Source organism: Alexandromys fortis, unplaced genomic scaffold (assembly GCF_014885135.2).
Source record: "Alexandromys fortis isolate MF-2015 unplaced genomic scaffold, M_Fortis_MF-2015_v1.1 scaffold_52, whole genome shotgun sequence".
NCBI lineage: Eukaryota > Metazoa > Chordata > Mammalia > Rodentia > Cricetidae > Alexandromys > Alexandromys fortis.
The window spans coordinates 9,107,711-9,121,035 of NW_026067929.1; positions in this window are offsets into that span (position 1 = coordinate 9,107,711).

Sequence of the window (13,325 nt, forward strand, 5' to 3'; positions counted from 1 at the left end):
GTGGGAATATAGGATGGCCCGGAAATGAATGCAGTACGCATGGCTGTTAATCAGTCCATAGAATTATCTAGTCGTCTCTCGTACCTCACACAGTCTCGGGCTCTCATGCTAATCAGAAAAGCACACTTAGAAAAGACCAGGGAGACGGGATCCTTGCATTTCCATCCCTGAGAGAGCTAGTGGTGGAGGAGAGTATGCAGTGGCATGAATGGGATGAATGGATAAGATCGTCTTTACCTCATGGCTGCTCAGCTCTGTACCCAGCGGGGCGTGTGAACTGGGAATGGGACTGAACTCCAGCACGGTATCCGCCTCATTGGTTTTCAGCTCAGGTTTCTTTCCCGCAGAAGCTTGCTTTGTATTGCTTCATCTTGGCCTCTCATACCCTAGAGTGCAGCATTAGAGAGATTGCTGCACAGCCACTATAACTTTTTCTACAAAGAAGCCATGTCTCAGGCCTGTCTGGTGTTGTTCTGACAGACACCTCTTTCTCCTTCAGATACGACAGCTAAGTTTGAGGGTGTCTCACTTAAACACATTTTACTCACCTTTTAACATCCGGTCATACATAGAAATCCCACATTTTAAACAAAGTCCTATTTGTGTTCAGCAATAGCATGCTCTTCAGGCTTATAAAACCCAATTATAAGTATTTAAGAAATAGTGCAAAAATATATTACAAGATTTGCATTGAAACTTATACTAGACTGAAGGGTGTTAACAAACAAGAATCAGGGTCTTGGAAAGTGCATAAGCAGGAAGACCTGAATCCAGACACCCAGCACCTACACAAAGGACAGGCCAGGCAGTGTGACTCTGTAATCTCAAAACTGTGGAGGCCATATGGGCAAATCCCTGGCACTTCCTAGACAGCCAGTCCAGCTGAATCTGTGAACTTCAAGCTCGGTGAGAGATCCTGTCTTGAAAACTAAGGGTGAAACATGATTGACAAAGTTGCCCTAACACAACTTCTCTGGCCTCCACACACACCGAGACAGGCAAGCCCGCCCCCACACATGTGAATGTTCGTCTCACACAGGAAACAAGAAGCAGAAAATGTGGTCCTGCTAACCATTCAGTTCTACAAGCTCCTGTTGTTTGTCTGTCTTCATTTTTCTCTTCCTTCCTTCCGTCCTTTCTTTTCTTTCTTTTTTTTCTTTCTTTCTTTCCTTGCTTCCTTTTTTCCTTCTTTCCTCCTTTCTTCCTTCCTTTCCTTCTTTCCCTTCTTTCTTTTTCATTAAATCCTTCTTAACTCATAAACAAGAGTCATGGCATAGTTACAATCAGATCAAAGCAATAGACAATCAAACAGTGTAAAAGTTCAGAGTCTGAAGGGAATTCAGTCTTCTGAGCTTCATTTCTTTCCTGAGCACCATTTCCACCTTTCTAAGCACCATTGGTAACCACACAGTTTATCTTGTAGGCTCAGGCCAGCTCTACTTCATAACTGCTGCTGTCCTTGGCTCTCATCTCATGGTACAGGCATCTGGAAAGTGCTGTACTTTCTATCTAAACTGGATGCACCTCTACCAATGGCATCTTCTTAGAAACTCCGACATACTGGGTCAATCAACTTCTCTCCATAGTTTCTTCAATCCTTGGGCTTCTCCTGAAACTGAGACTGAGCCCTTAGCGATGGCCTCTCCTCCCTTCTCACAATCACAAGACCCACGTGCTCTCCAGTAGCCCTCCATAACTTCAAATTCAGTGTAAAAATAAATGTCAGAAGTCGAAGAACTTCACATAATTCTTCCTCTTTGTTTCCTGTGTGTGTGTGTGTGTAGTCCAGATGGTTCTTGAAATAACATAGCCTAATTCCCAAGTAAGTATTGTAGTAATTAATGCATTCCACCAAAAGCCATTCACAACTATCAGAACTCATATTTTTAGAGCATGTTCCATGCTCAGGAAATGCCACTGGATTGGACATGCCCCTGCCTTCAGGAAGGTCATAGACACTAGCAAACATGCTCTCTGGCATCACTGTAGACAAAGGGTGGCAGAAACCATCCACTCCACTGCAGTCAAGATGAAACACAGCAAGGGACTAAATGATGTCTACCTCACCATGGTTTCCTTTGATTTCTTCATGATTGATTCCTCACTAGGAAAAAAATCTGTATTTGAATTATTTGACATATCTTCCCATCATTTTTATAATCCATAAAAAGTGCACCATGGTATAGTGATTTATAATAGGTCTAGAAGAAGGGGAGCCAGCCTAACTAATGTTAGAAAGGACCTGGTTTCGGGACTCCCTTTCAGCTGTAGTGAATCCCTTTCCCCTTCTATTGCCACCTTCTACAGCCATTGATGTCACCTCCCTGACCTGATCTGAAAAGCAGCAATAAAAATCATTGTGGAATAATTTGTGCCTGGAAAGTTGAAATAAGAGCGGCGGGGCTGCGTCCCCAACACCCCGGCCGCTTGGCTAGCTCATGCCCGAAATAACAACACACAAACTGTATTCATTTAAAGAACTGCTTGGCCCATGAACTCTAGCCCTTACAGGCCAATTCTCGCACCTGGACTATCCCATTTCTAATGATGTGTGTAAGCACCCCAAGGTGCGCTTACCGGGAAGATTCTAGCCTATGTCCATCCTGGTGTCTCTGCTCCAGAGCAGAGCTGTCGAGTCTCCGGGAGCAGAGCAGAGTCTGACCTCACTTTCTCTTCCGCCCAGAATTCTATTCTGTTTTCTCCTCCCATCTATGTTCTAACCTATGAGGCCAAGCAGTGTGTTTATTACTTAACCAATGAAATCAACAGATTGATATGACACTCCCACATCACTCCTCCCCAGTGAGACTTTCTTAAACACAGGGTTATTAAGGAGATAAAACTAAATGATCCTTATCTTAGTTAAAATTACTATTGCAGTAATGAAACATCATGATCCAAAGCAAATTTGGGGAGGAAAGAGTTTATCTGGCTTATACTTCCGTGACATTGTTCATCATTTGAGGAAGTGAGGACAGGAACTGAAGCATGGCAGGAACCTGGAGGCAGGAGCAGATGCAGAAGTCTTCGAGGAATGTTGCTTACTCGCTTGCTCAGCCTACTTTCTTATAGAACCCAAAACCTCCCCAGGCTGGCCCCACCCACACTGGGACAGGCCCTCCCACATGAATCACTAACTAAGAAAATGTCCTACAGGCTTGCCTACGGCTGGATCTTATGGAGGCATTGCTCAATTGAGGTTTTCTCCTCTCCCATGACTCTAGCTTGTGCTAAGGTGACATAAAACTAGCTAGTACATGCCATAAGGCTAGAAGAGAATGTACAAAATGTTGGTGTGTGAGGCTCCTCCAATTCTTTGGTAAATGCTGGGTTAAACATAGAATGGAGAGCACCTGTATTTAATCAATTTCTGACAGTACAAAATCCCCAAAGGAATTTAGCTGTGAATTCACATTCTTTCTCACTGTTTCACTGTCTACAAAAGAAAATAAAAACTAATAGGAAAAAGGGGGAAAATGTTCAAGTCTTTGTGCTTTTTATGGCATCCACCAAAGATAAATTAAAAATAAAACAAAGTGCTATGGTAGTTCTCAGTGTTAGATCAAGCATGGATTTCAATAAGCTCGCTTTCATCTACTGGTTTGTTTAGCTTTTTTTTAAAAAAAAAAAAAGATTTATTTATTTATTATGTACACAACATTTTACCTCCATGTATGCCCCCACACCAGAAGAGGGCGCCAGATCGCATTACAGATGGTTGTGAGCCACCATGTGGTTGCTGGGAATTGAACTCAGGACCTCTGGAAGAGCAGCCAATGCTCTTAACCACTGGGCCATCTCTCCAGCCCTTGTTTAGCTTTTTATTATCATCTTAAAACAACCTAGCGTGACTTGGGAGCAGAGAACTTCAATTGAAGAACTGTCTTGATCAGACTGGTCAGTGGCTGTATCTATGAGAGGTCGTTTTGACTGTGGGCTGGCCCTGTACACTGTGGGTGACACCATCCAGAGTCAGGTGGACTTAGGCTATATATGCCAAGCAGTTGTGGCGCACACCTTTAATCTAGGCACTCACGAGGCAGACGCAGATGGGTCTCTGTGAGTTCAAGGCCAGCCTGGTCCATAAGAGCTAGTTCCCAGACAGGAAACAAAGTTACACTGAGAAACCCTGTCTCGAAAACCCAAAAAGGAAAAGGAAAAGAAAGCTGAGCATGAACCAGTTAGCAAGCCAGTAAGCAGCATTCCTCCATAATTTATGGTTTGAGTTTCGGCTATGACTTCCATCAGTGATGGACTGTGACCTGACAGTGTAAGCTGAAGTCAACCCTTTACTCCCCAAGCTGCTTCTGGCCAGTGAGTTTTATCACAACAAGAAAAGGAAACTGGACAATTCCCCAAACAGAACACAGCTAAGAACATGTGCTGCTTCCTTTTCCCCCAACCAACAGCTTTCTGCTCTCTTTCTGTAAAAGCTGCTGCTCCCCACTGATCCAGAGGCAGATTGGAGCTGTAGTTCCTTGCAGGTTGGGCACAGTAGATCCTGACCTCCTTGATAACTGGGCACAGTAGGCCCTGACCTTCTTGGTAGTTGGGCACAGAATGGTGTGGCGGTTTTCCTTTTTGCAAAGATAATGTCACAGTACCTACTCCTATACATTCCATGCAATGATTTCTCACTCAATGACCTTACCTTTGGCTGCCAAAAATCCTTTACTAAAGCAGGTGGTGAACGTAATTTAAGAGCCATCTACTAAATGCAGGTTTGCATTGACAGAGAACCCACAACTCATTATGAAATAATAACAGATGATTGTGTTACTCTGAGAAATGCCTAGGTGAATCACTTGATTTCTACCTCATCCTAGTCATATTTATCTTGTGTGTGTGTGCACGCATGCACGCACATGCACATGCATGTGTGATGTATGTACATATGTACGTGGAGTCACACATATGTGTAAGCCAGAGGAGCACACTGAGTGCACTGTTCTGTCACTCTCTGCTTTATTCACGGAGCCATGTTCTGTCATTGGACCCAGAACTAGGCTGGCAGCCAAGAAACCCCAGCCACCCTCCTGTCTCCTCCCCACAACATTGGGATGACAGGTGCGTGGGACCATGCCCAGGTTTATCCTGTTTATCTTTGAGGATAGGGTGTCTGTGGGCCAGAAGTTCCTCTGCAGACTGACTGGCTGGAGTTAAAATGGTTGTTAGAGCAACATCTAACTTCATTATAATCCAGTTTGCATGCTGATGTCACCCTCCAGCACCATAACACCTGCCAATTGTCATGCCTGAGTGGAAAGAACCATCAAAGGACTGAGAGAGATGGTGACCGGTTTCCTGGGAAATCTCTACTAGTTTCCATCGAAGACATGAATATTCCTCCCATTGATAAGGCCAGCACTCTCCCTAGATTCTTTGAACCTGTATCTAAACTCTCCTGACCTCACCTCAAAGAGCTGAGAAGTTGATTTGCCTATTTGTCTGACACTTCTCCCATCATTGACCATGGATGAAAGTCTCCTTCATTGCTTAGTTGGTGTTCAGTCTTGCTGCTTTGGAAATTTTGAAATTCTAGTAAGAGGCAAAACCAGAACCAGCCCCACATGATGTACAATACAACAGTTTGTCCCTGGCAAGGCCAAATAAAAGTCACTGTTTGGTCTGTTATCCCAGAGAAAGGGACCTGTGCATCTCCCCTAGTAAATGCCAAAAGAAAACATCTAACAAATAATTAATATGCTTCATATGCAAACCATGTTTGATTGTTATTTAATAATGAGGGTGTTTACCCACTGAATGCACTCATTACTCAGGTACTGGTAAACATTGTGGTTAAGGGTGATTTTTTTTTACATTTTATATGGAGTACAATCACGGGAAACCCTGCAAAAACCCAGATCACTTTCTGCTTCCTGCTTGTACTCTAAGTTGTGAGCTCTCTTGGGCTGAAGGTATGGATCAGCAGTTAATAGTACTGACTGCTGATCCGGAGGACCTGGGCTCTGTCCTCAGTCCTCAGAACTCCTGAGGTGACAAGCAAGCACCTGTAACTCCAGTTCCAGGGGGATCTGCTGCCTTCTTCTGACCTCCACAGGTACTGTACACACATGATGCACAGACATATGCAAGCAAAACACGAACACACATAAAATAAAATTAATCTCAAACAAACAGAAACCAGACTTGCTGTCTCAGCTTGCTGCTCCGGCCACCATGCCTATCTTCTGCCATGCTTTCCTGTCTTGCTGGTGATGGACTTTTTCCTCTTGGGAACTGGAAGTCCAAACAAACTCCTTCTTATATAAGTTCTCCTGGCCATGGTGTTTTATTGCAGCAATGAAACAGCAATTAATTTACTTTTGAACCTGGCTGGCAGTGCCTCAAACTAGAAAGTGGAAAGCGTAGATACTTCTCCTAAAGCTGCACATGAGATCGAGTAACCTGGCTGGCAGTGCCTCAAACTAGAAAGTGGAAAGCGTAGATACTTCTCCTAAAGCTGCACAAGTGTTGGGCCTATGAGATCGAGTAACAGGAGACCAGAAAATGCTGTGCTCAATGCACAGCAGACCGCTTTCTGAACATGCACTCCTGCAGAGAACACTGAAGTCCGATCCCTTGTGCAGAGACCACACTACCACTCTCCCTTCTCTCGGATGACTTCCTCAGCCTCAGACCACCCTACTATTTCTGTTACTGTTGTCTGCCTCTTTCCCACAATAGTAGCAGAGATCATAGCTTGCCAACAAGGCAAACAAAATAAACAAAAAGTAGAGTGAGAAAAAGAGAAAAATAAAAACTGAAAGATACATGCATCCTGTTCACAAAGGCCCAACACCATAGAACTCCTTAATAACAAAGCCTGAAACACTATCAAAAGAATAAGAAATTCTCCTTGGACCAGTGTTCAGTGACTTCAGAGAAGAGTCTAGCAAACAAATGAGGGAAGAAACACAGTTCAGGACCTAGATGAGAAAATCAGCAATGGGTCAGAGAAAGTCAGAAGATGGATAACAAATTCAACATGGGGGGATAGCTCAGCAACAAAACAGCTTTCATGCAGCATATGAAAACTGTAAACAGAGTTTTTCTTGGCAATGGAAAAAGTGACAGTTATGTCTTAAACTGAAAAGACGAGCTGCCTTGAGAAAAGTCTCCCGATGACTGAAAATTGTTCAGCGGCTTTCAGAGGGTTCGATTGGGGAGACAGTTTAATAGCATCACGGGAAACTTTAGAGAAGAAAAGTTATTAAACTCTTCCTAGCTGTAAAAAAAAATAAAATAAAGGGGCTGGAGGGAGATGACACAGTGGTTGAGAGTGTATATTGCTTTTGCAGAGGACCCAGGGTCAATTCCCAACACCCTCATGGTGGCTTACAACCGTCTGTACTTCAGTTCCAAGGGTCCAACGCCACCTTCTGATGTCCACAGCTATGCACATGGTACACAGACATATACACAAGCAAAACATTCATACACAGAATAAATTCGAATTTTTTAATTTTAAAAAAAGGAAAGAAAAGAAAAAACTGGTTTAAATGAAATGAACATTGATGGGTTTAAATATAAGTTGTGATGCTACACCAGCAACTCTTGGCTAAACCAAAGGGACTCTGAAATATGAAGGGATCCCTAAATATCCTATCTGCTTACCCGATTTTGACCAAATTTAACAACATAGAAAGAGAGATTTCAATGGGTCCTCACTGGGGAATTTTTTGAGTCTGTACTCTAGGCAGAAGAATCATCACTTTTAAATTAAGTTTGAAAAAAACTTAAAGAAAAACTCTTCTCCACAGCCTTTTTATAGAAATTGGTTTTACTCAGATTGATTTTATTTTTTACCATAGTAAACTTTTAATTTTTAAAAATGCTGTTTCATTATGTTTCCCACACATAATCCTACAGCTTCAGCAGGAAGAAATGAGGTGTGTATCAGTCGGCAAACTTTCTTAACATTTAGAGTCGTGTTCGTACTTTCATTTTCTTTGTTTCTCTTCTATTTTGTCTTTTCTCTACCCTTTATCAATTTAAAGATTTTTCTTTCTTAGTTTTTAAAATCTAGTTCGAATTTATGTGTTTCGGTATTTTGCCAGCACATATGTTGACCACTTGTGTGCCTGGTGACCATGGAGGCCAGCAGGGGGCATCGGATCACCTGGAACTGGAGTTGAAGACTATGACCCTGCCATGTTGGTGCTAGAATTGGAGTAAGAGCAACAGGTGCGCCTGACAGCTGGGCCATCATTTTAGACCTGATTTATGGCTTTTCTTATGTATGAATAATATTGAAAAAAATTGGCTCTCCAACCACACAGAACTTTTTACATTTTACATTCTGAATTGCCACATGTATGTGTATTCCCTAGAAATCCTACTGTTAAATTAGAATGACCCAGAGATGCTGACAAATCCACACTGCATTGATCAGCTTTCCACCTGAGAAAAACAAATTGAAAGCGAGAAAATTCTAACTTTGACTGATGGTTTCAGAGGCTTTAGTCAATGGGTACGTGGCTTAGTTTCTAGTTGATTATAAAATAGATACCATGGTGGGGCGCAAACAGAATAAGAAAGGAAAAGGTTCAAGACAAGAAACACCTCCAAAGGCTTCCTTTCTCAGTGACCTACTTTCTTCATATAGACCCCACCTCCTAATAGTACGTTCACTATGGCTCATCAGTGATGGGACGATCACCCTTGTGATCCAATCATCACTCGGGATTTCACGAGCTAGGGGTCAAGTCTTCCCTATGTGAGCCATCAAGAACATTTTATATTCAAGCTACAGAACACAGGCAATGAGAGGTCACAATTAGGCCAAATGAGAAATGAAAAGCTTGAAAGAAAGGATACTAACATTGGATGCACAGTGATGCAATGATAATTTATTCAGCTGATTTGCTGAACAATGGCAGTGCCGGGCCTGGATTGAGTTTATATTCTTGTAAACCAGATGAACAATAAACAGGTATATAGTGTATATAACAACTGTAACCTATGACAAGGGTTCCAGCAGACAGAAGGAACTGAGAGAAACTAGAGAAGAACGGTCCATTAGATAAGCTGTCCCTCTGGGTCATTCAAAGCTACTGATATCTAACCATACCCTATAAAGTGAGGCACTGAGACATCTGGTTTCATCTTGAAGACATTTCTTCTAAGATGTCCAACAGCAGAACCTCTGACCGAGGAATGAGCTCAGTAAGTGTGGGGACAGAAGGAGGCCAGGGAGGCTGGCATGAACTCAAGCAGCAGAAAGTGTCAACTGGGGCCAGACTATAAAGCCGTCATAAAGAGTTTCAGTTGTGCTCTCTCGGCGGGGACACATAGATGTGTGCCTTAATTTTAGTGCCTCTGTAAATAGAAAACAGACTGCTGTGTGGGAGGAGAGGAGGAAGGCTGACAGCAGTCAAATTTCCATTTTCTGTTTGATTTAATGGAGTCTCTGACAATGAGCTGATTTCTGCAGGAAGGAATCTGTAGCAGTTCACAGTGAGAGATGATCGCAAACCGCATCAGGTGGAAGTGGAAGAGACGGTGAAAGGGTCTCATTCAGTAGTTTAAAGATGGCCTGGAAGACCGTAGATTCACCACAGACAGGAAAAGCAACATGTCAATAGAACTCCTCTTCCTCCTTCTGACTGAGATTACTTTCTATTATCTGCCAGATAGAAATCCTAAACCCAATTCTTTTTGAGATGTGGTCTCCTTATATAGCGTTGGCTGGCCTGGAACTCACTATGTAAACGAGGCTGGCTCCAAACTCAAAGAAATCTGCCTGCCTCCACCCTAAAAGTGTTGAGACTAAAGACGTGCACCACCACTACCCAGGTCCTAAATCTAAGATCCCTGCATGCTTAGTAACCCTACGACTTCACAGATGACAAGAGAGACACTCAGAGAAGCTGTCTCACTGCTGTTGTAAAAAAAAAAAAAAAAAGGTCAAAGTTCAGACTCAGCTCTTCCATCAAAGGTCGAGTTCCCCTTTGCCCTAGAAACCCACCCCATGACCTTTCTCATGGCATCATGTGTTTGTGCTTCCCGTGAGTGACACATGCTGAAACATCCCCTCATGTTGAGTAACCACAGGTAATCAAGCTTTAATAATGGGTCAACCCACGAATCTTGTGATGCCATTTAGCACCAATTTCTGTTTCACTTTCTAGCTTATCCATTTATCCTCCATGGGAGGTAGGTAATACATTTGTCATTATTAGAAGGCAGCTTATTTAGGAAAGCTTTCCACATATGATAGGCCAAAAGTACACACTTTTACACTGATAAAGTAGAGCTCAGCTCTTTCCGTCCACTTTAATGATGCTGCGAGGCAGAGTAAAGCAGCCCCTTGTTATCTAGGTAAGGCCTGGGCTGGAACTCGCTGGTAGGACTTAATGTTCTCTTGCCGGCAATACATAAACAGTTGTTCAGAACACCAACATCAAGTGAGTACATTGTGTAGCTGTGATGTATTGATATAGAAACAAAATCGTGGTGTTTATCTGGATGTGAACGCAATGTTGACATAGGCAAATGTTGGCATTAATGATTAAACACTTCCTACCTGACTAACAGAAGTGAACACCATGCCCTGGACTGACCTCTTTCCAGATAACCTTTTACAGATAAGGGAATGTGTGCTTTGAATGCGCGATGTCCCCACAGGCTATGCTCAGCTGGCACTGCTGTTCTGGCTGACTGTAGAAATGATGGGCCACGAGGCCTGACCGGTAGGGATGGGTCACAGAGGATGTCATGAAGGTTGTACTTGCTTCTGGTTCCTACCTGGGTGCTCTGCTTCCTTTCTACAGAGCTGTGATGAGTCTTGTCCACCAATGCCAGCCATCATGAAATCTGTAATACATTCCCCACATAGCAGACTGAAATTCCCCCAAAAACTATGAGCCAAAATAAACTTTTCCCTAAGTTGTTTGTGTCATATGTGTCGTTGTGTCGTATGTTTTGTCAAAGCAACAAGGAAAGTCATTGCTACGTGAGTTACAATAAACTCCTTCCCTATTTCACAGACTGAAGTCCTAAACCAGTGTCAAAATGTGACTGCATCTGCAATATCAAAAGTATAAACTGCCATTATATTGTACTTAGCTCCTGGTCCAACATACCAAACTAAAATCAGATATGCTACGGGATATATAATCAAGTTAAAACTTTGAGAAAATTTCCCCAAATAAATCAGTTTTAATAAACAAACAAATGGGTGGAGAGATAGCTCAGCAGTTATAGCACTGGATGCTCTTTCCAGAGGCCCTGGGTTCAAGTCCCATCACCAATATTGTGACTTACAACCATCCCTTAGTTCCAGTTCCATGGACTCCAGCACCCTCCTCTGGACTCCGCGGGCATCAATCACACATGAGATTACAGTCATGTAAAACACACACACATACACTAAAAGAAAAATAAGTAAGTTTTTAACTTAAGAGAAAGAATCATAGCTGCTAATCTGAATAGGCCTAGTCAAACTGACCAAACACCAAAAGGAAGACTCCTCTGGCTTAAGCACTTCAAAGGAAGTCCCCTCCCGTACACTGGGAATAAACGGCCTTCTTCTTCTTATCAGGGTCTTGCCCTTATCAGTCTCTTCTCTGGAGTAGGTCACATACTCAATAACTCATTTCTTCATCACGCTATTATTTTTGCACAGGTGGGTGTTTTGCCTGTGTGTTCTGCCACACCCAGCAAAGTACCTTTTCTAAATCTTGAGGCGAGGGAATGAGCAATCTGTGGATCCTAAGAAAAGCCAGCTTTGTCCAAATCTGTTTATTGTAACAGGATCTAGAGGCTCTAAAGAGACAATGAATTTGAAATGTGGTCTTAAAGTGAGTCTTAATTCAGTCCGACCTATTCTTGTAAGATGGATAAAGGTACACAGGACCTGAGGAAGACAATATGAAGACGCATGTACCAGGGGACGGCCATTTCTCAGCCACAGATTGAGCCCTTGGGAGAAACCAACAAAAGGATGCTCTGATCTCAGATTCTTAAACCTCCAGAAACATGAGAAAATAAATTCTTTGAGACATCTATTCTGTGGGCATTTGGCATGGCAGTCAGAGCTGAATAATCTATTGCAGGAGAAGCATGGAAGCCTGGATGCTAAAAGCACTGATGACACCTGGAGTGTGTGTGTGCCTTGGTGACCGGTTCCTGGTGCTGATGTTCACTGTCATCACCAAAGTGATTCTTAAACAGATTTGGAGGAACCATGCCCTCTTTTTCTCATATTTCTACTCAGGAAGAGATAAGTTGAGGGAGGGCTATATCAGGGATAATGTGGATTCCCCTCTGTATGCTGTGAACATGTTTTATTACCATTGGTTAATAAAGAAGTTGCTTTGGCCTATGACAGGGCAGAATATAGCAAGGCAATAAATCAAAGCAGAGAAAGATGAGGAAAGAAAACAGAGTAAGGGAGACACCATGTAACCACCCAAGAAGCAAGATGTGAGGTAGCAAGCCACAAGTCTTGTGGTAAAATATAAAATAATAGAAATGAGTTTATTTAAGATGTAAGAGCCATCTAAGAATATGCCTGAGTCATTGGCCAAACAGTGTTGTAATTAATATAGTTTTGTGTGATTATTTGAGTCTGGGTGGCCAGGAAACAAAAAAGCACAGTCTCCAATTACAAATAACACCCAAATGTTTGGGGCTAACCTGCATGACCTGCCACCCACTTCGGATTTGGGTGCTTGTTCACCCACTCAGGGTCAGGAGGAAAGTAACTGAGAATGTGTCCTCTGCTCAGCACCCCTGCCTGGGCCACCATATGGATCAGGTCTGCTAGGTATACACAGGCAGAAGAGCATGGCAGATTCCTGCTGCAAACACAGAGACATTCCCAGGCTGCACAGCAGGTTTAGCTTTTATCCAGAGGGGGAAAAGAAAAAAGTTTATGTGCTGCATGCTGCTTTCCAGAACTGAGGAGGTGAGCACACCTCCCATCCAGCAGTCCCAGCGCTGGTCGTGAACGTACCTCTGCCATATTGAAAGACTGGGAGAGGCAGAGTCATCATCCAGAACTGCAGCAACCACACTGCTTACCATTTTTAAATGCTCTTTATCAAAAAGCATTTCAGATACACAACAGGACAGATTCGGACATAAAAGACCTCTAAACAAGGCACAGCATGTTTTAAAAAATGTATGAGGCAGGGCGGTGGTGGCGCACACCTTTAATCCCAGCACTCGGGAGGCAGAGGCAGGCGGATCTCTGTGAGTTCGAGACCAGCCTGGTCTACAGAGCTAGTTCCAGGACAGGCTCCAAAGCCACAGAGAAACCCTGTCTCAAAAAAACAAAAAAAAAATGTATGAAAGCTTAGGAGAGAGAGGAAAAAGAG